Source organism: Taudactylus pleione, unplaced genomic scaffold, assembly GCF_031769625.1.
Source record: "Taudactylus pleione unplaced genomic scaffold, aTauple2 ptg000859l, whole genome shotgun sequence".
NCBI classification, from domain to species: domain Eukaryota; kingdom Metazoa; phylum Chordata; class Amphibia; order Anura; family Myobatrachidae; genus Taudactylus; species Taudactylus pleione.
The window spans coordinates 649,857-675,825 of record NW_028285261.1 but is presented as its reverse complement, the minus strand read 5'-3'; the positions used below and the strand labels follow the sequence as shown (position 1 = coordinate 675,825).

Here is a 25,969-nt window from a genome sequence, read left to right as displayed (position 1 = left end):
TAACAAAATAAAGTTTATCATGCGCAGCACTTTGTAAGATCATCATCATCTGAGATTGCTTTAGATTGCAAGCTCTTGTGCGCAGGTTTTTTATTTCTTTATTGTTTATATTCAATGTTTTTTAAAAAGGTTATTACTATTTCCCTTATAACCCCTTATATACAGTGCACCTGATACTATTTATACTCACTCTGTGCCTGACACAGGTTAGAGCTATTTCCCTTATTACCCCCTTATGTACAGTGCACCTGATACTATTTATACTCACTCTGTGCCTGACACAGGTTATAGCAAAGCATTAGACAGAGGCCTCCCAGCAAGGTCTGTATTATCCCCATGGTGCCCTATAGAGAAATGAGAGAACAGGTGACATTTATATAGACATATCCTGTTGTACAAAGGAGTAAATGTGGCTGTTGTGGTAGGAGGAAAGTACTATATAGAAATACTCTACTTCCGAGGGCACTTGGCAGTACCTACCTTGAAAGATCTAGCAGGTTACATGGGCTGGATTTAGTACAATGTATGATGGGCCTGTTTCTAGGGTCATCAGAGTCAGAAAAAGACAGCATGGGTCTGGATCTAGTATAAAGTATGATGAGTTTATATCTAGGATCATCAGAGTCACAAGTCGACCCTATGAGGCAGAATTTGGTACAATGTATGATGGGTCTACGTCTTGGGTCATCAGCATCTGGAGAAGACCTCATGGGCTTGATCTAGTATAATGTATGATGGGCTTGTGTCTAGGGTCATCTGCATCTGGAGAAGACCTCATGGGGCTTGATCTAGTATAATGTATGATGTGCTTGTGTCTAGGGTCATCAGTGTCTGAAGAAGAAACTATGGGGCTTGATCTAATATCATGTATGATGGGCTTGTGTCTAGGGTCATCAGCGTCTGGAGAAGACCCCATAGGGATGGATTTAGCACAATGTATGATCGGCCTGTATCTAGGGTCATCAGGGTCAGAAGAAGACCCCATGGAGCTGGGACTAGTATAATGTATGATGGGCCTGTGTTTGTGGTCATCAGAGTTGGGAGACGACCCCATTGGGCTGTATTTTGTACAATATATGATGGGCCTGTGTCTAGGGTCATCATAGTTGCGAGAAGACCCCATGGGTCTGAATTTAGTACAATGTATGATGGGCCTGTGTCTAGGGTCATCAGAGTCAAAAGACCCCATGGGGCTGGATTTTGTACAATGTATGATGGGCCTGTGTCTAGAGTCATTAGAGTTGGAAGATTATCCATGGGGCTTTATTTAGTACAATGTATGATGGGCCTGTGTCTAGGGTCATTAGAGTTGGAAGATTATCCATGGGGCTTTATTTAGTACAATGTATGATGGGCCTGTGTCTAGGGTCATTAGAGTTGGAAGATTATCCATGGGGATTTATTTAGTACAATGTATGATGGGACTGTGTCTAGGGTTATCAGAGTCTGGAGAAGACCTTTTGGGCTCTATACAGCAAACTGGTTTGGGACATTTCCCACCTCTATTTGCAAAAAAACAATATAAAAATGGGGTATATAATCTGGGCCCTCAGTGTCCACAGGCCCTAGGCAGCAGCCCAGGTTACATCATGGATGTGAGGCATTAGTAATGGGATTTCTGTCATGTTATTGGGATATACTCTATAAAAGAGAGGACAATAGTGGTTGGGGCAAGGTTTGGGGCATTGTAGAGTGTACCTACCTATTCCAAGTATGTACGCCTGGTCCTCGATAATCCTAACTGGGACTATGATAGGGAATTGACAGAAGCACTCAGAGATTGGGGAATCTGCCAGACAGGAACATAAAGAACATTAACCATTTGCATCACTGAATCCCTCCTGTACATTGTACATTTATTGTATAGCCTGAGACACTTCAGAGAAGTAATTAGTGTGTTATGTGAAGTATACAGTGAGTATAATGTGTAGGGAAGTTCCTGGGCTGTAGAGTCCCCATTCAAAGGCCCCACTGTTAGCAGTTTGATTTAAAAATGCAATGTGGTCCGTATTTTATTGTTGCCACGGTGCTGCTCTCTGCATTATTAGGCGGTCACTGTGATCAGGGCCGTAGTTAGGGTAGTGCAGCCAATGCCATCGCACAGGGCACCACAGGTCAGGCGGTGCTGTTTGGGCCTGTCAAATTTCTGTTTATTATCATTCTTGCTTGTAGCTTCCTCTTATTTCATCCCCAGCATCTCCTGGCCTCCCCTATCTCTTCCCTGGCCCTTCTCCCTGAGGCCATGGCCCTCTCTCAGGTGCACTATATTATGTCCTTATTTATCCCCAGCATCTCCTGGCCTCCCCTATCTCTTCCCTGGCCCTTCCCCATGAGGCCATGGCCCTCTCTCAGGTGCACTATATTATGTCTTATTTATCCCCAGCATCTCCTGGCCTCCCCTATCTCTTCCCTGGCCCTTCCCCATGAGGCCATGGCCCTCTCTCAGGTGCACTATATTATGTCCCTATTTATCCCCAGCATCTCCTGGCCTCCCCTATCTCTTCCCTGGCTCTTCCCCATGAGGCCATGGCCCTCTCTCAGGTGCACTATATTATGTCCCTATTTATCCCCAGCTTCTCCTGGCCTCTCCTATCTCTTCCCTGGCCCTTCCCCATGAGGCCATGGCCCTCTCTCAGGTGCACTATATTATGTCTTATTTATCCCCAGCATCTCCTGGCCTCCCCTATCTCTTCCCTGGCCCTTCCCCATGAGGCCATGGCCCTCTCTCAGGTGCACTATATTATGTCCCTATTTATCCCCAGCATCTCCTGGCCTCCCTTATCTCTTCCCTGGCCCTTCCCCATGAGGCCATGGCCCTCTCTCAGGTGCACTATATTATGTCCCTATTTATCCCCAGCATCTCCTGGCCTCTCCTATCTCTTCCCTGGCCCTTCCCCATGAGGCCATGGCCCTCTCTCAGGTGCACTATGTTATGTCCCTATTTATTCCCAGCATCTCCTGGCCTCCCCTATCTCTTCCCTGGCCCTTCCCCATGAGGCCATGGCCCTTTTTTGGGTGCATTATGTCACTTTGAAATATGAGGGGCGCCAATGCTGTTTCTGACACAGGGCACCAAAAAGTCTAGTTACGGCTCTGACTGTGATATTGCCTGAATTCGCAATTTTTTTGTGGCAACTAAAGATAACGAGAGATGTGCAATATCATCATATGATTACCATCTTTATTGATCAGTAATATTCTTGGTAATTTCTGTTCCTTATTGTTGCTAAAAGGGGGATGTGCAGTATTGCGGTTGCTTTACACATGTAATATCATCATAGACAATCTGATTACGCATACTGTTTGTTCTGTCACTTGTTGCGGCAGCTATAACAGGGAGACGTGCTATATTGTTATTTGATCACCACTTTTTATAAGCTTTACTTCAATATTTTCTCTCCTCTGCTGCTACTACTAGAAATGTGCAATATTAGTTCTCGTTGAGACCTAATTAAATCTCTCTCACTACCTCATTAAAGGGACATGTGTAATGCCAGATGACCACTGTTAATACACAATTCCCGACCAATACAGGTCAATTTATATACATACTGAATACACCGCTAGGATCTATGCAATGTTAGATTATTATATTATAATCTTATGTAATATGTCTTCTGATTAGCATATTATCACCTGCTAATTTTATGCATTTGTTTTTTGTGGTAATCATGTATACTATTATTATTTGAATACCATCTTCACCAATCAGTATTATTTTGGTCAATTCTGCTCCTTATTGCTGCTACTATCAGGGAAACATGAAATTCTGGGCCTGATTCAGAGCCGGACGCTCTTTGAGAGCGCTCGCTCTGAATGAGGGCGTCCCTGTTTTTTTTTTTAAAGATGGCCTCCTGGCCACTCGCTAAGCTGTGGGTGACCACCCACAGCTTTAACGAATGGCCAGGTGATGGTCGCGATGGTCACAACCATTGCGACCATCAGGGTTTGCGTCGAGACCATTGTGGTTGGGTCTCGTTCCCGCAAGCCCCAGTGAGCTTTCGGCAGGTGTTCCTTCGGGAACGCATCTGTTTGGCCAGCCTACCCCCTACCCGCCCCCAAAATGGGGCAAGCTGTCAATCACAATCGACAGCTGCCCCGCTTTGGTGCGAGACCCACTGCGATGGAGCACCCTGGTCCTCAGCATCAGCACACCATCTACTGCCACACAGGGAGCTGGCTAGTCTGGTCCCCCTGTGTACCAGCTACTCTGGACAGCCCAGCTTCCTTGCTGCACTGGGGGCTGGCTACCCCGGTTTCCCAATGTGTGGCCACTCCATACAGCTGCCGTTTAAGGCTGGGCACTGGGACCCCCAGCGGTTACCCCACACAGCCTTCTTATGCAGAGGGGTATTGGGAGCTAGTGCTCCTCACCCCCAGTGTGCAGCTACCCTGCCCTACAGTATCGCACAGGGGCCCAGCTTGCCCGGTCTCCCTCCGTGCGGTGCTCAGCCCTGCAATCTGGGACACTTCTTTACATAATGTTTCCAAATCTTTTTTAACTAAAACTAGCAAATGTCTCTATACAACTTCCCTTTGATTCTACAGGGTAAAAGTTTGATTTCTTTCTCAAATTCTTATGGCCATTAAAATGTACTTTGGTTTGCTCATCTATATTTGTTTCGGAGTACACACTGGAGGGGGGGCAACTCAGGTAAAATAGAGCCAGTTTGTACAGGGACCTCCAAATTGCTTCTTTTTCCTGCCAGTACAGGTACGGACTGTCTGACATGCCTACTTGGATTCTGTCACTGATGTAATCCTTTAACAGACAGACGCACGCTTGTCGCTGCTGCTTTGAGGATTCAAGTGCGGCTACAGCCCACACAATTCACAAAGACAGAAAAAAAAAAAAATATTTTTATTGTTTGTGTAGCACACTTTGAGGGTTACACCACCCTTTAACAGACAGACGCACGCTTGTCGCTGCTGCTTTGAGGATGCAAGTGCGGCTACATCGCACACAAGTCACAAACACATTAAAAAATAGTTTTTTATTTTTTGGAGCACTTTGAGAGTTACACCACCCTTTAACAGACAGACGCACGCTTGTCGCTGCTGCTTTAAGGATGCAGGTGCGGCTACAGCCCACACATTTCACAAAGACCGAAAAAAAAAGAACAATATTTTAATTGTTTCTGTAGAACACTTTGAGGTGTCACCACCCTTTAACAGACAGACGCACGCTTGTCGCTGCTGCTTTAAGGATGCAGGTGCGGCTACATCCCACACAAGTCACAAACACATTAAAAAATAGTTTTTTATTTTTTGGAGCACTTTGAGAGTTACACCACCCTTTAACAGACAGACGCACGCTTGTCGCTGCTGCTTTAAGGATGCAGGTGCGGCTACAGCCCACACATTTCACAAAGACCGAAAAAAAAAGAACAATATTTTAATTGTTTCTGTAGAACACTTTGAGGTGTCACCACCCTTTAACAGACAGACGCACGCTTGTCGCTGCTGCTTTAAGGATGCAGGTGCGGCTACAGCCCACACAATTCACAAAGACAGAAAAAAGAAGAATATTTTTATTGTTTGTGTAGCACACTTTGAGGGTGTCACCACCCTTTAACAGACAGACGCACGCTTGTCGCTGCTGCTTTGAGGATGCAAGTGCGGCTACATCGCACACAAGTCACAAACACATTAAAAAATAGTTTTTTATTTTTTGGAGCACTTTGAGAGTTACACCACCCTTTAACAGACAGACGCACGCTTGTCGCTGCTGCTTTAAGGATGCAGGTGCGGCTACAGCCCACACAATTCACAAAGACAGAAAAAAAAAGAACAATATTTTAATTGTTTGTGTAGCACACTTTGAGGGTGTCACCACCCTTTAACAGACAGATGCACGCTTGTCGCTGCTGCTTTGAGGATGCAGGTGGAATCTAGACGGGATTTGGATGACTGCTGTCGTACTTCATCCTCATCGCTAGGGACTGTTGGAGGGTCAATTGTTTAGTAAAAGTAGTGATGTTCCTACTTCCTCTCTGGGATGATGAACAACTCCCAGCAGCAGCAACAGCACTAGGAGGAAGTGGTTCTTGATCTTTCCCTATTTTATTTTTATCGGAGAAAGTTTGGTCCTCCATTTATGTTATATTGATATATATACGTGCGGCTAAAGCGCACACAAACACAGAAAATATTTTTTTATTTTTGCTGGAGAGTAGTGCACTTTGTGGGTTACACCACCCTTTAAGAAATGAGCCAGCCGGCTCTTTACTTATGGGACACAGGCGCACGCTTGGCGCTGCTCCTTTGTTGATGCACGTGCAGCCACAGTGCACACAAGTCGCAAATACAGAAAATATATATTTTTTTGGTTTGGAGTGTACTTTGGGGGTTACAGAACCCTTTAACGGTCAAGCCAGCCGGCCCTTTACTTATGACACCGGCGCACGCTTGGCACTACTTTGTTGATGCACGTGCGGCTACTGCACACACAAGTCACAAACACAGAAAATATATATTTTTTTGGTTTGGAGTGTACTTTGGGGGTTACAGAACCCTTTAACGGTCAAGCCAGCCGGCCCTTTACTTATGACACAGGCGCACGCTTGGCACTACTTTGTTGATGCACGTGCGGCTACTGCGCACACAATTCACAAACACAGAAAATAATTTTTTTTTTGGTTTGGACTGGAGTGTACTTTCGGGGGATACAGCACCCTTTAACGGTCTAGCCAGCCGGCCCTTTACTTATGACACAGGCGCACGCTTGGCACTACTTTGTTGATGCACGTGCGGCTACTGCGCACACAATTCACAAACACAGAAAATAATTTTTTTTTTGGTTTGGACTGGAGTGTACTTTCGGGGGTTACAGCACCCTTAACGGTCAAGCCAGCCGGCCCTTTACTTATGACACAGGCGCACGCTTGGCACTACTTTGTTGATGAACGTGCGGCTACTGCGCACACAATTCACAAACACAGAAAATATTTTTTTTTTTGGTTTGGACTGGAGTGTACTTTGGGGGTTACAGCACCCTTTAATGGTCAAGCCAGCCGGCCCTTTACTTATGACACAGGCGCACGCTTGGCACTACTTTGTTGATGCATATGCGGCTACTGCGCACACAATTCACAAACACAGAAAATAATTTTTTTTTTGGTTTGGACTGGAGTGTACTTTCGGGGGTTACAGCACCCTTAACGGTCAAGCCAGCCAGCCCTTTACTTATGACACAGGCGCACGCTTGGCACTACTTTGTTGATGCACGTGCGGCTACTGCGCACACAATTCACAAACACAGAAAATCATTTTTTTTTTGGTTTGGACTGGAGTGTACTTTCGGGGGTTACAGCACCCTTAACGGTCAAGCCAGCCGGCCCTTTACTTATGACACAGGCGCACGCTTGGCACTACTTTGTTGATGCACGTGCGGCTACTGCGCACACAATTCACAAACACAGAAAATAATTTTTTTTTTGGTTTGGACTGGAGTGTACTTTCGGGGGTTACAGCACCCTTAACGGTCAAGCCAGCCGGCCCTTTACTTATGACACAGGCGCACGCTTGGCACTACTTTGTTGATGCACGTGCGGCTACTGCGCACACAATTCACAAACACAGAAAATATATTATTTTTTTAGCACTTGGGGGGAGCACCCCTGATGGACAGAGCACCCCCTGGACAACACTTCAGCACCCCTTTAGGACTGGGACACTGCACAGGACTTTGGAGTGGACACAGCCCCTATGGAGAACTGACTGCACAACACAGTCCAGCCAGCCCTTATGGACTTTGAAGTAGTGGACACAGCCCCTATTAACAACAGCAGCACAGCACAACACAGCCAGCCCCTATGGACTTTGAAGTAGTGGACAACAGCAGCACTACACTACACTACACTACACAGCCCTAACTCCCACCCTCCCTCTTCACTGTCCACAGCCGAGTGAGAAAATGGCACCGACGTGTGTACCTTATATAGGATCCAAAACCCGCGAGACTCGGAAGGCGGGAAGATGACGTTTTGCCTCGATTTCAGATCCGAGTCAGGCGGGAAAAGTCGAGCCTGACTCGGATCGGACTCGGATCGGGGGGGCTCGGGGGGGTTCAGATTTCAGAAATCCGAACCCGCTCACCCCTAATTTATATATATTATTATGTGCACCTGAGATTTGTCTGTTTCTGTGCCTGCAATTAGTCTCATCAGGTAGCACCTCCCATTATATATATATTCAGGGTGTGTAGTCCAGAAATCTTTCCGATATGTAACAAATTTATGAACATCTATAAAAGGGTTTCGGTTCCACATTGGGTGCAAACGATAATCCTTGTTACAGTAATTTAATCTCATTTGTGGTAAGCTCATGGTCTGATAAATTAAATACACCTGTAACGGGAGTTAATTCTTTTTTTAAATTTTTGTTCTTTTTTTCTCCCTCTCTTTCCTCGCTGTCCACCAAATGGTTCTCCTGTAAATCTCTCCTGTCTCTCCAATTTTCCTTCCTCTGCCACGTTTAATTCACATTGCAACTCCAGCTCTTTGGTATCTGTGACGGTCTTGTGCCCCCACCCCTAGCATCTTACAACCTCACTACTCAGCCCGTCTCAAAATTGTGTACTTTTTACAGCCTGTTCCTGCTTTCCAGTGTATAATGGCAGGAAGGACATGTACTGTAAGCAGGAGAGGGCCCAGATAAGGCAGCTCACTCTGTGTATAAGGGCAGGAAGGACATGTACTGTAAGCAGGAGAGGGCCCAGATAAGGCAGATCACTCTGTGTATAAGGGCAGGAAGGACATGTACTGTAAGCAGGAGAGGGCCCAGATAAGGCAGATCACTCTGTGTATAAGGGCAGGAAGGACATGTACTGTAAGCAGGAGAGGGCCCAGATAAGGCAGATCACTCTGTGTATAAGGGCAGGAAGGACATGTACTGTAAGCAGGAGAGGGCCCAGATAAGGCAGATCACTCTGTGTATAAGGGCAGGAAGGACATGTACTGTAAGCAGGAGAGGGCCCAGATAAGGCAGATCACTCTGTGTATAAGGGCAGGAAGGACATATACTGTAAGCAGGAGAGGGCCCAGATAAGGCAGATCACTCTGTGTATAAGGGCAGGAAGGACATGTACTGTAAGCAGGAGAGGGCCCAGATAAGGCAGATCACTCTGTGTATAAGGGCAGGAAGGACATATACTGTAAGCAGGAGACAGCCCAGATAAGGCAGCTCACTCTGTGTATAAGGGCAGGAAGGACATATACTGTAAGCCGGAGAGGGCCTAGATAAGGCAGCTCACTCTGTGTATAAGGGCAGGAAGGACAGATAATCAGGAGAGGGCCCAGATGAGGCAGCTCACTCTGTGTATAAGGGCAGGAAGGACAGATACTGTAAGCAGGAGACGGCCCAGATAAGGCAGCTCACTCTGTGTATAAGGGCATTAAGGACAGATACTGTAAGCAGGAGACGGCCCAGATAAGGCAGCTCACTCTGTGTATAAGGGCAGGAAGGACAGATACTGTAAGCAGGAGACGGCCCAGATAAGGCAGCTCACTCTGTGTATAAGGGCAGGAAGGACAGATAATCAGGAGAGGGCCCAGATGAGATAGATCACTCTGTGTATAAGGGCAGGAAGGACAGATAATCAGGAGAGGGCCCAGATGAGGCAGCTCACTCTGTGTATAAGGGCAGGAAGGACAGATACTGTAAGCAGGAGACGGCCCAGATAAGGCAGCTCACTCTGTGTATAAGGGCATTAAGGACAGATACTGTAAGCAGGAGACGGCCCAGATAAGGCAGCTCACTCTGTGTATAAGGGCAGGAAGGACAGATACTGTAAGCAGGAGAGGGCACAGATAAGGCAGCTCACTCTGTGTATAAGGGCAGGAAGGACATATACTGTAAGCCGGGGAGGGTCCAGATAAGGCAGCTCACTCAGTGTATAAGGGCAGGAAGGACATATACTGTAAGCCGGGGAGGGTCCAGATAAGGCAGCTCACTCTGGGCCTGATTCAGAGCCGCTCATAAGTGGCTGCTCGTTCGCTCCGAGCGATGTTTGCCCAACTGCGCATGCGTACGGATCGTAATACGCATGCGCGAACCAGTCAGTGCGGCCGAAATTCGTTTGTTCGCTAAATAGCTAATGCCTGCTAATTTGAGTGACAGGAGGAGGCGTATGTGAGTGGTAACAGGGGAAGGTGCTTGAAAACGGGGAGTGGAGATCCGAACACAGGCGTATCCACAAGGGGAGAGCAGGGAATGATATGATTACTAACTGTACAGAGGATTTAAATCACCCAATAGCAGGGCTCAGGGGTGTCACCTAATCGTGGGAAAATGAGAGTTTTCATAATGGCAAGTAAAAGGGGTTTTTGAAGCAGTTCTGACCTGAAACCTGGGTGGAGTGGAGGTCCTAGCCTGAGTGGTGGAACACATGCTGGGCATAGTCAGGAGTCAGGAGATCCTACCAGCCTGCCATCCAGGGAGCCAACGCATACACTCCAACCGGAGTGGTCATGTGGTGTGCGACTGGTGTGCTAGCTGGAGCTAGGTGACTGGTTGGCACACCCTGCTTTGGCAAGCAGAGGACCATCAGGCTGGGAACCTCAAGTCAGGGATGAAGAAGCCGTTTCCAGGAGAAGCGTGGAGTCACACAGCAGCAATGGCGGGCTGGGCCGGGGAGCAGGGTGCCATGTGCCCCCCGGGCTGCAGCGTCATGCGGGCCGTGGGCAGTCTGTTTCACTGTGACACAGACTGCACCGCGTGTGTTGCGCTGACCGGACGGAGTTCGGTCAGTGCTACACAGCACAAACACACAGCCGCCAGAGCCGGCAGCTGTGTGTTTGCTTTAGCAGCTGATGAGAGTCAGACAGACTCTCATCGGCTGCTGCTCCCACTGCCAGAGCCGGACATCTTCCGGCTCCCGCAGTGGGTAATGGGAGTGCATGACGCGTCACTCCCATAATGCAAAGCGGCGGACGGAGGAGCTAATCTTGGCGGCGGGACTAGGAGCATGAGTGGGTGTCAGGTAAGTGTTTTTTTTTTTAATATTATGTGTATCTACTGCGGGGGGTCTGGCACTATAAGGAGGAGACCACTATTGGGGGCACTACAAAGGGGGGGACTACTACTACTGGGGGCACTACAAGGGGGGACTACTACTACTGGGGGCACTACAAGGGGGGACTACTACTACTGGGGGCACTACAAGTGGGGGGACTACTCCTACTGGGGGCACTACAAGGGGGGGACTACTACTAATGGGGGCACTACAAGGGGGGGACTACTACTACTGGGGGCACTACAAGGGGGGGACTACTACTACTGGGGGCACTACAAGGGGGGGACTACTACTAATGGGGGCACTACAAGTGGGGTGACTACTACTACTGGGGCACTACAAGGGGGGGACTACTACTACTGGGGCACTACAAGGGTGGGACTACTACTACTGGGGGCACTACAAGGGGGGACTACTACTGGGGGCACTACAAGGGGCGTACTACTACTGGGGGGGACTACTACTGGGGGGCACTATGAGGGGACTACTACTAAGGGCATTGCATAGGGGGGAGGGGATTACTACTACGGGCACTACATAGGGGGGAGGGGACTACCACTGGGGGCACTGCATTGAGGGACCACTGCTGGGGGCTCTATATAAAAGGCAATAGTGGGGGTACTGCATAGGGGAAAGACTTCAACTGGGGCCACTATTTAAGGGGCACTGCATAAGGGTTACCACTACTGGGGGCACTATATAAGGGGCTTACTACTGGGGGCACATAGGGGGATCACTACTGGGGGCACTACTCGAGGCCTGAATAAGGGTGTCCTCTCCTGTGGCACAGGGTGGCACTGCATATGGGCACTACGACAGGGGGCTGCCCCTAATCTTTATTTTTACCTTACATTAATCCCATATGGACCCGCCTCCTCCCTAGAACACTTGAGGGGGGGCGCCGTAGCACGCACGTTCTTTTGGGCACCCTGGCTACACGCTACTCTGCCAGGGCCGCCTGCATGCATTTGCTCCCCAGGCTAAAAGTTGCCAGCCAGCCCCTGCACAGCAGCCTCGCACAAGCCTGGTTTCCTTAGCCCAGTTGGGTAAGCCAGACAGAGTAACTGTCCACCTTTCTAACACTAAAGGGGCCTCTGCTATAGGGACATGTCTGGGTTCCCCAAAGTTTAGCTAATACTACTGGCATTTCTGTATATATTTGTATAATATTGTGTAGTTGCTGATGTTACATGTAGAAGTAGTGTATGTGTAAAATAAAGGGGTACTGTGCGAGAGAGAGCTATAACCTTTCTGCCTTTCTCAAGTCGGTAAACGGAGAGAGGGCGATAATAGCGCACACATAAACCTGGGATATTCACATTTGGTGGAAAGCGGTGGGATCGCACAGCCCGAAGGCGGGAGAGCTAGGGTTTCATATTGTGGTACGACCAGGCTCTGAATACACCATAGCCAGTAAATGGCCAGTATTAGCTCACTTTGGAGTGAACCAGAAACCATAATTCCTAGCAGAGGGTGCCCTGAGGTAGTGAAAGAGGAGCATGTGTGAGTACACAAAGCGGGGGAAAAGTTCCTTTTGAGTGTCAGCTTGTCCAGAGGGGACATACCCTGCAAGCGAGGGAACGGAGGAGTGTTCCAGGTCCCAGAAACAGAAGAGGGAGTCCCGCAAGTGACGCAGACCGAAGCCTTACTGCCGTGTGAGTGTCGGCTTCTCTGGAGGGGACATACCCAGCAAGCGAGGGAACGGAGGAGTGTGCCATGTCCCAGAAAATGGAGGATGCAGTAAGCGGTTGGTCCAGTAAAGTGAAGCAGACTGAAACCCTACTGTCACATCCCGTTTGGAAACATGGGCCCAAGGAGGAGAAATAAGTGTGCAAAGAGAAGCCAGAAGTGCCTTCAACCCTCCCAGGACAGTAAAACTTGTGGATGAGGAATCTTTGTGGTGTCAGCTGGCTGAGGAATGGGACCTGAGAAGTCCATCCACAAAGGTGCAGCCCTTTAGGGAGTATTGGGATGAAGTGTGTCAGTGGACTCGCTCATGGGCAGGAACCACTACAGAGGAGAAAATGGAAAACCTGATAGATGAGTTCATGCAGTGTAAAAGTGATGCTGCCAGGGCACTGAGACCCGAGCATTAGCTAGAATGGTTCCTGGGAAGGAACCAGTGAAGAGAACCCAGAGGGAAGAGGAGATGATTTTGCCACCTGGGTGGATGACCGATGGGTCCACTGCAGGGTTACAAGGTGGAGAGGCTGAAGAAATGCTGGTGGCCAAATCCAGCACATCTGGTGACGTTTCTCCCTTTTTTCCGAACATTCACGGAGCTTTTTAGGCAGAGAATTTCTCTATAACTCACATTCAGCAAGTCTTGTTTTTGTAGAGACCACTTAAAGTATTTTTCTTTGAACACCAGAGACATATATCTGCCACTTTCCTTGTGAGCGAGATGCATCATTCTGGTGTCCCTTGACACATTCTTTTAATTCTTCCATTTCTTGCTGAAGTACCACATACTTTTGATGCAATTCAACAATGTCTTGCTCTAATACTTCATTCTTTACAAGCAGTCCATCCTTCTCATACTTTGTAATACATTTGAATGTTTCAGCCTCCACAAGGTATACAGACACAGCTGCCAATTTCAGGTCTCTCTCTTTAACCACTTAACTGACATTTTTTTCTCTCCAAAAAACGCTCAGAAATTTTCTTTCATGATTGAATTAGGTTCAAGAACATCTTTTTAAAACTTATCCAACATGATTTTATTAATGTTTTTTAACATAGTATACCATAAAAATAAAAAATGTTTTGGTATACTGTAATGATGGTTATTGACAGGTGTAACACCAATGGTCAATGGCAATCATCGATTAAAAAAAATAATTTATTATTTAAGACCACAGCCACCAATGTTTCCTTAACATCAGTTTGGGGCTGCCATCGATGTGCAGCATCGGTGCTTGTCAGCGATGGCAAAACCACTTGGTTTTTATTGGTCATAAACCATCAATGGTCAGTTGCCATCCCAAATGTGCTTGTGTGTATGTGTGTGTGTATATATTAGGGGTGAGCGGGTTCGGATTTCTGAAATCCGAAAACCCCCGAGCCCCAACGATCCGAGTCAGATCTGAGTCAGGCTCGACTTTTCCCGCCTGACAGATCTGAAATCGAGGCAAAACATCATCATCCCGCCTTCCGGGTCTCACGGGTTTTGGATCCTATATAAGGTACCCGCGTCGGCGCCATTTTCTCACTCAGCTGTGGACAGTGAAGAGGGAGGGTGGGAGTTAGGGCTGGCTGGGCTGTGTAGTGTAGTGTAGTGCAGTGTAGTGTTGTGCTGTGCTGTGCTGTGCTGCTGTTGTCCATAGGGGCTGTGTCCACTACTTCAAAGTCCATAGGGGCTGGCTGGACTGTGTTGTGCAGTCAGTTGTCCATAGGGGCTGCGTCCACTCCAAAGTCCTGTGCAGTGTCCCAGTCCTAAAGAGGTGCTGTAGTGTTGTCCAGGGGGTGCTCTGTCCATCAGGAGTGCTCCCCCCAAGTGCTAAAAAAAATATTTTTTTTCTGTGTTTGTAAATTGTGTGCACTGTGGCTGCACGTGCATCAACAAAGGAGCAGTGCCAAGCGTGCGCCTGTGTCCCATAAGTAAAAGGCCAGCTGGCTTGTCCGTTAATGGGTGCTGTAACCCCCAAAGTCCACTCCAAACAAAATAAAAAAAATATTTTCTGTGTTTGTGAATTGTGTGTGCAGTAGCCGCACGTGCATCAACAAAGTAGTGCCAAGCGTGCGCCTGTGTCATAAGTAAAGGGCCGGCTGGCTTGTCCGTTAAAGGGTGCTGTAATCCCCAAAGTACACTCCAAACAAAATAAAAATATATTTTTTTGTGTTTGTGAATTGTGTGCGCAGTAGCCGCACGTGCATCAACAAAGTAGTGCCAAGCGTGCGCCTGTGTCATAAGTAAAGGGCCAGCTGGATTGACCGCTAAAGGGTGCTGTAACCCCCAAAGGGCACGCCAAACAAAATAAAAAAATATTTTCTGTGTTTGTGAGTTGTGTACACTGTAGCCGCACGTGCATCAACAAAGGAGCAGCGCCAAGCGTGCGCCTGTGTCCCATAAGTAAAGAGCCGACTGGCTCATTTCTTAAAGGGTGGTGTAACCCACAAAGTGCACTACTCTCCAGCAAAAATAAAAAAATATTTTCTGTGTTTGTGTGCCACTTTAGCCGCACGTATATATCAATATAACATAAATGGAGGACCAAACTTTCTCCGATAAAATAAAATAGGGAAAGATCAAGAACCACTTCCTCCTAGTGCTATTGCTGCTGCTGCTGGAAGTTGTTCATCATCCCAGAGAGGAAGTAGGAACATCACTACTTTTACTAAACAATTGACCCTCCAACAATCCTTAGCGAGGAGGATGAAGTACGACAACAATCATCCTGAAGCAAAACATATAACTGAGGCCTTGACTGCTATGTTGGTGTTAGACGTGCATCTGGTATCCGCCATTAGTGCAGTGGGATTTAGACAATTGATGGAGGTAGTGTGTCCCTGGTTCCAAATCCCGTCTAGATTCCACCTGCATCCTCAAATCAGCAGCAACAAGCGTGCGTCTGTCTGTTAAAGGGTGGTGACACCCTCAAAGTGTGCTCCAAAAAATAAAAAACTTTTTTTTTATATGTGTTTGTGACTTGTGTGCGATGTAGCCACACGTGCATCAACACAGTAGCAGCGCCAAGCGTGCACCTGAGTCATAAGTCGAGGGCCGGTTTGGACTTCTGGTCCGGACTGAAGGACGTGCCAACAATTTCTGACAAGTCTACTGTCACTGCATATGATACTGTCCTCAAAGCAGCAGCGACAAGCGTGCGTCTGTCTGTTAAAGGGTGGTGACACCCTCAAAGTGTGCTCCACAAACAATAAAAAAATTATTCTTTTTTTTTCTCTTTGTGAATTGTGTGGGCTGTAGCCGCACCTGCATCCTTAAAGCAGCAGAGACAAGCGTGCGTCTGTCTGTTAAAGGATTTCATCGTTGACAGCATCCAAGTAGGCATGTCAGGCAGTCCTTACATGTACTGGCAGGAAAAAGAGGGAATTTGGAGGTCCCTGTACAAACTGGCTCTATTTTACCTGAGTTGCCCCCCCTCCAGTGTGCACTCCGAAAGAGTGTTTAGTGCAGCCGGGAACCTTGTCAGCGAAAGGCGTAGGAGGTTGCTTCCACAAAATGTGGAGAAGATGATGTTCATTAAAATGAATTACAACTTTTCCAGGGAGACCAGCCTCCAGAAGGTACAGAGGGACCTGTGGTGGTGGATTCCAGTGGGGACGAGTTAATACTCTGTGAGGATGAGGATGTACACAACACTGAAGAGGGTGAGGAATTGGTGGATGAGGAGGATGAGGACGACATCTTGCCTCCGTAGAGCCAGTTTGTGCAGGGATAGATTAATTGCCAGCTTGTTTTGTGGGGGCCCAAATGAACCAATCATTTCAGCCACAGTTGTGTGGCAGACCCTGGCGCTGAAATGTTTGGTTTGTTAAAGTGTGCATGTCCTGTTTATACAACATAAGGATGGGTGGGAGGGCCCAAGGACAATTCCATCTTGCACCTCTTTTTTTTCTTTGCATTATGTACAGTTTGGGGCCTAGTTTTTCAAACTGCCATCCTGTCTGCCACTGCAGTGTCACTCCTAGATGGGTCACGTGTTTGTGCCGCCCACTCGTGTCGCTTAGCATAGTCATCCAGCTACCTCGGTGCAACCTTTTGGACATAAAAACACTATTGTGAGGTGTGATGTGTTCAGAATAAACTGGAAATGAGTGGAAATTAAGGTTTTTGAGGTTAATAATAGCATAGGAGCAGAAAAATCAACACATTCTGTGATTTTAGCTGTTTTTATACTTTTTAAAAAAAAAATACAGATCCAAAACACAAAACCCAGAACCCAAAACACCGAAGGGCGGTTTTGGCAAAACCAATCCAGATCCAAAACATGAAGAAAGATCCAAAACACGAAGAAAGATCCAGATCCAAAACCAAAACACAAAACACGAAAAGTGGACGGTGCACTCCCCTAGTGTGTGTGTGTGTGTGTGTGAGTGTGTGTATTATATATATATATATATATTTATTTATATATTAGGGGTGAGCGGGTTCGGTTTTACTCGGATCTTTTTATTGGCTATCGCCGAACACGTGTTTTGGATAGCGAATAAAATCGAGCCGAATTTGCGGTAAAGTGGCGATAAGAACCGAGTAAAACCGAACCCGCTCACCCCTAATATATATATATATACATACAGCAATTCTTTATTTGTGGAACTGTTGTTTCCCTCTGGTGAACTATATGCTTACCTCTACACATGAGTAATTATGTGTGATATCAGATTTTATACTTAATTTGTATATGTTTTGGGATGATTTTATAGATTGCACAGTTTACTTATTAAATATGTTATTTTTTTCTAAGGATACTTAGTCTTTTTTTTCTTAATATCCAATGGGGGTGATAATTATGACATGAATTGAACTACATTAGAAATATAGTATATGCAACATTTTGTCTATTTTTATAGCTTTTTATGGTATTATTTACTGGGGTGACTACCCAGACATCTGGCTGCAATATGTGTTTATACAATGTGTGTGCTTATTAAACACACACATAACTGCAACTATTTTTATGTCATGCACTCTATGATTTTTCTAAATTTAGTGTGTGCAGCTAGTCTGTATATTTATTTCTATTTCTCATATTTTTGGTGGCATTTTTACAACATTAACAACTGGATATAAATGCAACTACCTGTTCCACAAATGGCCTGACTGATGTTAAAAGATTTGACAGCAAGGATATTTCTAGGATTTTGTTTGCAGACACTAATACCTTTTGGCTTTTGATGTAGACAGCCCAGCAGAATTTTTTTCTGACCTCCTTAAATTAAAAAAATGGAGGGTTGAATTGAATCTACCCTGTCGCAGTGTATCAAAGAGAAAGTTATACCATGGGGGTTTTGTATACATAACTAACCGACAATTGGTAGATCAAATGTAAATTTCTGCAAAGAATGGTGTCAGATCCTTATTGAATGTTTCTATCAATTGATGATTTTGGTCATAGAGCAGGTCAATGTGGATTTAGAATTACTTGATAAGGAGATTGCTTTCTGTGAGAGTACTGGTTTGGATGTATTGAAAACAGATGTTGCAGTTGATTGGTTGTTCAAAATTGAGAGTAGTGTGAATTTGTTCCACTCTGATTTACTGGCCTTTAAAAAAATGTAATATAAAAGGGTTAAGGAGGACTATAAGGAGGCCTGTGTAAATGGATGGCTCTCAGTTGGTGAATCCAGATCCATCTGGAGAGGGGGGGAACAGGTTTCAGAGTAGTCGGGTTGAAATTTCCTTTTCCGACATTAGTACTTCAGCCAATGATTCTGATTACCCTCAGTCTAAACCTTTTTTAAAAGGGTCTGTGACCCGCAGTTAGCACAAAGATCTAAAAGGCCCTGCAGAAGGGGAAGGGACAGAGGATCTTGCAAGCGCAACAACGGGCTCCAGGAATTACAAAAAGAAACAGTAATCTTTCATTTATCACACATGATTTGTCCATAGCTGAGGTATCTGTATTATCAAAGGGGCTTTCATTTGTTAAGACATATAAACAACAAGCTTTTGATTTTAAGGTGAAACTTTTTCGTTTTCACCATTAACTTAAACTCAGAGATTATTTTGTAAAACATAAGAGTTTAACATCTAAACAATCTGATTTTAAACCGAAAAGCTCCTTTGATCCTCCAAATACCAATGTGTCTATAAAAACTTTCATCAGGTTGGTCAAACGCGATACTCTATCATATATGAATAATCAGAAAGTGTCATTTAGGAATATGTCTAGAGAAGAAAATCAGGCACTTGTCTCTTTAAGAAACAACACTCATATTGTGATTCATCCCTTAGACAAAGGAGGCAGTGTTGTGGTAGTAAATAGGTCTTTTATCTACTGGAAATTAAAAGACAATTGTCTGATGCACAATGTTACAAGAAGCTTGACTACGATCCTACTTATGTTTATAAGGGAGAGATTGATAGTGTTATTAAATTTGGATTATCGAATGGTTGGATTGATGCACCATTTCTTACACAGACACACTCTAGAATACCACTTATATATGTGTTGCTTAAGGTACACAAGACCCTGGTCAAACCGCCTGGCAGGCCAATTATTTCTTCATGTGGGTCTCTATGCCAACCAATCTTGCAATTTATTGATTGTTGGTTACAGCATGTGATTCAAAACATGACATTTTATTTAAAGGATACTACTGATTTTTTATCTAAGCTTGATAAACTTGATTCTATTCCTCCTGACTGTCTACATGTTACAATGGACATAACAAGGTTATGTACAAATATTGACCACACTGATGGTATTGAGTCTGTCAGGAGTTTGCTTGCCAACAGTCCACACTACAAGGGTCCTTGTGTTGAATTTTTGTTACTTTTGTTAGATATTGTTTTGCATAAAAATTATTTTTCATTTGAAAATAATTTTTACTTGCAATTAACAGGGACTGCGATGGGGTCTAATATGGCCCCATCTTATGCTAATTTATTACTGCACATGTATGATAACCAACACATTATGGCCCACCCTATTTTTTCTATGTTTATTTAATTTTTATGTTCTATACATTGATGACCTTTTCGTGGTGTGGACTGGAGGCATGCAACTCCTGACACAATTTACTGATGCTCTCAATTCTTTGGACACCAAAATTAGGTTCACTCTAGCATACAGTAGATTTACTATTAACTATCTAGATGTTTGAGAGACCAAAATAGGTGACAAATTATCCACTAGAATTTTCCGCAAGGAAACTGACAAAAATACCCATCTGTTGGCGTATAGTTTTCATCCTGCTACCTTAAAATGTGGACTTCCATTTTCACAACTACTACGAGTAGTGCACATTACCTCCAATAGAGACTCTCTACCACAAGCTCTACAAGAAATGGGGCAACATTTTATCCAGAGGGGGTACCAAGTTGATGAAATTATTGAGGCCATTGTAAAATGTATTTGTCTCAAACGTGAGTATACTCTAATTAATAAAGAGAAAGAAGCTGAAACCAATAGGATGCTCTTTTCCTCTACATACTCTATCGCATCAGAGAAGTAATTTCATGTCATTGGCATATTATACAATCTGATGACTCCATTGGCCACCTTTGCCATGAAATGCCACTCTTCTGCTATAAAAGGAGTGACAATATTAAAGATGTGGTAGCTAAAGCTGATATAGGACCCAAGTGCCATAGGTGTGTTAACTGTCAGTCTCTATTGCTTTGTGATTTTTTTATGGACTCTAGGACTGGTGTAAAATTTGACATAAAACATTGTTTGGACTGTAATAGTTGGTTTATAGTCTATATGATTTAATGCCTGTGCAATCTTATTTATGTGGGCAAGACTATCTAAGCCCTTAAAGAAAGGACTGCCTTACATCGTTCTTCCATCAAAAAGGATCTTGTGTCTGTGGATTTAAATACACAACCTGTCGCCAGGCATTTTGCATTATTTAAGACGTGGGGGTGATCGCAATAAATTGTTATTACAAAGAGAATGCTTTTGGATTAACTGTTTGAACACTGTTTTTCCCAATGGGCTCATATTGAGGGTCAATATCTTAATTGCTTTCTATAATGTATTCCCAGTGCTATTGTTTTGTTTTATTTTTTTTATTGTTGTTGCATCATGTATTTTGGTTGTATGTTGTATGTTTCATCTTTATTTTACATTTTGTGTATGTGTATTTTACTGCCTCAAGCTTTTGCCTGCCACTATTATGTGTTTAAATTCATCTATACCTTACCATGTTAAGGGTGATCTAATTATTTGGGGGTATTATGTCGGTTAAGGGACATCGTTTTGATATGTTGCCATACTATTTAGTATTTATATTTCCCCTCTTTATTAATAATTATGGTCCCCCAGCCTATTCAAACAGCGGCTGTGATTATTGCTGATTGCTATGGTAACAGGTGCCGCTCCCTCCACTGTGATGCTTTCCGGCTCTTAGGTAGCCGGTTGCTGGGGCAATAGGTGATGCTCCCTCGGCCTCTCTGGTAGACGGAGGCAGCGTGTGAGGCTGCTTCTGATTTGTTTTGATTGCAGAGTGGGACTAGCATGTGTGCACCACTTGCCTGATGGTGCACTTTTGCAGGTGAGTGTTATTTCTTGATTCTGGCAGGTATAAGTTTGAGGCTGGTTATCCCCTTCTGTGTCCATGAGGAAGGCGTGGAGTCACGCCGAAACAGCTGTCGGGCTGTGGATGTGCATTCCCCCCTCTGGTTTACTTCACTGACAGTTCTACCACCCTGGCACTTTCTTGCCACTTTTCCCATTATGGGTTACGTGAGTGAACGCACTGTTGTACATGTATTTTATGCTTTTTTCATAAAATAATTACTTTTTTGCATTCAACTACTGATGTGCTGGCTCCCTGTTTATAACTATATATATATATATATATATATATTATATAGAATATAGCTAACATGTTTATATTTATATGTAACACATATATACACACTAACACATACCGTATATACACATATATACTCATCATGGACACTAGTATCACTTCCAGATCGCATTGAGAATGTGATTATTGCTATATGATAAATAGACCCCTCTCTGTCACCTGGGGGACTCGGTAACGGACATTTAATACATCCACGAGAATACTGTTAATTATTAAAATGCTTCGAACTGAAGTTGCTGACATGATGCATTGTTACATTTAATATTGAACCTAACCTATAAAATTGCGCTCTTATAGGAATCCTGGTAAGGTGTTACCTCATTGACAGAACTTGTGCCACGGCACTAAATGCCAGACACCGCCATTCTCTATTAATTCAGGTGATACTATGAAGAATTACAGCGATAGTGGGACTGTTTGTATTTATTATGTTTTCGTATAGAGTTATGTATTATAAAAACCTTTTTAACATTAAGTTTTTTTTTTCCTTTGCTAAAATAAAATTAAATAAAAAGGATTTTCCAGGTGCCCCTCAGACGCAGTGTGACTGCCCATCATCTGCCCATCATTGTGTTTGTGAAAAGTGAAATATTTCCATCATTTTCAGTCTGTTTTATGTGTTAGGCCGGGTGTAGATCAGAACGATGGGCGGTTGAATTGATGGATTTCCCTTAGGCTAGAACAAACGATAGTGAGCGCACACACTGTACAATCCTATAAGTGACGGAACACTTTGACGCGTCGTTTGATCATATATGATTTATCATTGCTCCTGTACACACATCGTCCTGTTGGCACATACACAATGTGCACCACATCGTTCATAATATCTTCTGATTGACCGTGAGGCACAGCCAACAAGAGGATGTCATATATGATAAACGGGAACACACAATTGTGCATGCACACTACACTATACATGATTTGTTGTTCCAGTTTGAGAAATTTTGCTGATATCATTCTAGTGTGTACCCGGCCTTAGTCAGTAGAACGATAAATGTTTCTATAAAAAATATAAATATATATTTACGGGACTGCCTTACATCGTAATGTCGGGACTTGCTTCAGAATCCATCAGACACCCCCCCCCCCTATGACTAATTAGGCATTTAGAAGTTTACATTAGCATAATTGGGCCAATAATTATGTCATTTCTGGAGTGCAGCAATGGCCTTAAATTACCCCAAAATAAACTTTTTAGCCTTATAATGCACCCCAAATTTAATGAACGTTTTTCCTAAATGAAAAATAATTTTTTAAATCTCTATTACACATTATTTGTAAAGTGGCCTCTAATTACCCCAAAAACATTTTCTATTTTTTTTTTTGCATTTTCAATTTAATTCCTTTGTAATTAAATTAAATTCTACAGCTTTTCAAGGTAACTTTTTTATAAAAATGCACAAATCAGCCATTTGATACCTAAAAGCCTCCAGGACTTTCCTTTTGCCCAATTACAGTCTTCTGTATGATTCTGCTAATGAAGTTGTCACTTTTTTGGCACCCATAAAGGTCTTCCCACTTTTTAATGCTATTTTCCCTCTTTGCTTTTTGGACAAAATTTGCACACACTCACTGCGAGTAGTGAGAATTGGCATTGCTATTTCAATTGTGCTTATCTCTTTGGCGCACATGAAGGAGAAATGTGCGGATTTAATACAAAGTGTGCGATTCTAATGCCTTTTGAAAACTTGCCCTTAATTGAATTACCCCCAATATGTACAGTACATGGCTATGAGACAATAGGTACTGTACATGGCTATGAGACCATATATACAGTACGTGGCTATGACAGAATATATATAATATGTGGGCAGCACAGACGGTGTAGTGGTTAGCATTACTGCCTCACAGCACTGAGGTCATGGGTTCAATTCCCACCATGGCCCTAACTGTGTGGAGTTTGTATATTCTCCCTGTGCAAACCGTAGTTTCCTCCCGGTACTCCGGTTTCCTCCCACACTCCAAAAATATACTGGTAGGTTAATTGGCTCCCCACAAAGAAAAATACAAAATTGACCATAGTGTATATGTGCATGTCATAGGGAATATAGATTGTAAGCTCCACTGGGGCAGGGACAGATGTTAATGGTAAGATATTCTCTGTAAAGCGCTGTGAAATATGTGTGCACTATATAAATAACTGGTAATAAATAATAATAATAATAATAATAATGTGGCTATGACAGAATATACAGTATATAATACGTGGCTATGACATAATATATATATATATATATATATAATACGTGGCTATGACATAATATATATAATACGTGGCTATGACAGAATATATATATAATACATGGCTTTGACAGAATATATATAATACGTGGCTATGACAGAATATATATATATATATAACACATGGCTATGACAGAATATATATAATACGTGGCTATGACAGAATATATATATAATACATGGCTATGACAGAATATATATAATATGTGGCTTTGACAGAATATATATAATACGTGGCTATGACAGAATATATATATAATACATGGCTTTGACAGAATATATATAATACGTGGCTATGACAGAATATATATAATACGTGGCTATGACAGAATATATATATATAATACATGGCTATGACAGAATATATATATATAATACATGGCTATGACAGAATATATATAATACGTGGCTATGACAGAATATATATAATACGTGGCTATGACAGAATATATATAATACATGGCTATGACAGAATATATATAATACGTGGCTATGACAGAATATATATAATACGTGGCTATGACAGAATATATATAATACGTGGCTATCACTCAGCCATCACACAGCACTGTGGCTATATAAACAATGAATATTAATGATGTTACAATTGTTTGGCCTGTGGAGCTGCCCCTGGGTCCATATAAACCTCTTACAGGTGATATTACATTGTTACATCTATGTAAAGCAGAATAAAGGACATGTCCTACCTTAGTGTCCACCTCAAGAAGCTGCCACGAGCACCAGCCGGGTCCTAGGCTCTCTCACCAAAGCTGCAGAAAGTCACTAATACAACAATGTTACCCAGTGAGTTATAGGAACCGTCAGACGTCAAAAGGGCTGACCTGCTCATAGCCTGCAGACGTATGACAATGACAGTATGTTCCCTGTGTTCTGTGACATCCCTGTGTCTATCATGAGGATCAGATCATGATTGTACAATTTCCCTGCAGCGTTTACCCTGAGTTGTAGTTTGATAAAACGTTAGTTCTGGATAAATTATAAACCTCACTAGTCATGGAGAGCACTGACACTGAGACTGAGATTACTGACAATACTTTTACTCAGAGACGGATTAATCATACAAATATATATTTTGATAATACAGACTTATAGTACAACAAAATAAGAGAGTATACCAATAGCAGTAGGGAATACATCTAAGAGAAATGTGCGACACCTAGTACAGAATAACAGGATAGCAGTCAGCCAATACTTCATACATACATAACGGAACCCCCAACCCTCTTTCTGCGTTCTCTCCTCTGTTCTCCAACTGCTCCCCCTCCCTCTTTACAGCTCATAGTTATACCTTTATTTGTTTATACATCCAATTAATATTTGTACGTACTAAATCTTCACTGGTCATCTATGCCTTAGACATAATAGTGACATATTTTCTCATAAACTCCCTATGGTTGATATGTGCACTATACCTTACAGACTTAACAAATAAAATCTTATCTAAAAATAAAACATATGTACAACAGGAGTTGGAATTAAAATTAAAGGTAACATTTATTTGACATCAGATTATTAATAATTCATTAATAATTAATAAATAATTGAATTTGGGCTATAGAATTAGATAATTAGATGTTGCCCATTGAAATTGATAGTGAGCTTAAAGTTAGAATGGTGGCGGACATCAAAGAATGAACACTCCCACAAATCACACGCAGACCAAACACACGGACAACAGGAGTTGGATTTAAAATTAAAGGTAAATTTATTTGACATCAGATTATTGCTACTGACTATTATTACTAACCTTCACATCTGTATGCTAACTGGCTGTGACTGACTATTATTACTAACCTTCACATCTGTATGCTAACTGGCTGTGACTGACTATTATTACTGACCTTCACATCTGTATGCTAACTGGCTGTGTCTGACTATAATTACTTACCTTCATATCTGTATGCTTACCGGCTGTGACTGACTATTATTACTAATCCTTACATCTGTATGCTAACTGTCTCTGACTGACTATTATTACTAACCTTCACATCTGTATGCTAACTGTCTGTGACTGACTATTATTACTAATCATTACATCTGTATGCTAACTGGCTGTGACTGACTATTATTACTAATCATTACATCTGTATGCTAACTGGCTGTGACTTACTATTATTACTAACCCTTACATCTGTATGCTAACTGGCTGTGACTGACTATTATTACTAATCCTTACATCTGTAT

The 25,969-nt window shown here is 43.5% G+C and overlaps 1 long non-coding RNA gene across 1 annotated transcript; it reads right to left on the bottom strand.

The window, feature by feature from the left end:
- Window positions 1–268: 268 nt before the first annotated feature.
- On the bottom strand, window positions 269–24,530 carry LOC148474272 (uncharacterized). Its single transcript, XR_015872908.1, has 3 exons — window positions 24,472–24,530; window positions 1,703–1,789; window positions 269–344 (listed from the first exon to the last, which is right to left on the bottom strand). It is a non-coding gene; the product is annotated as an uncharacterized LOC148474272 (long non-coding RNA).
- Between the last annotated feature and the right edge of the window lie 1,439 nt (window positions 24,531–25,969).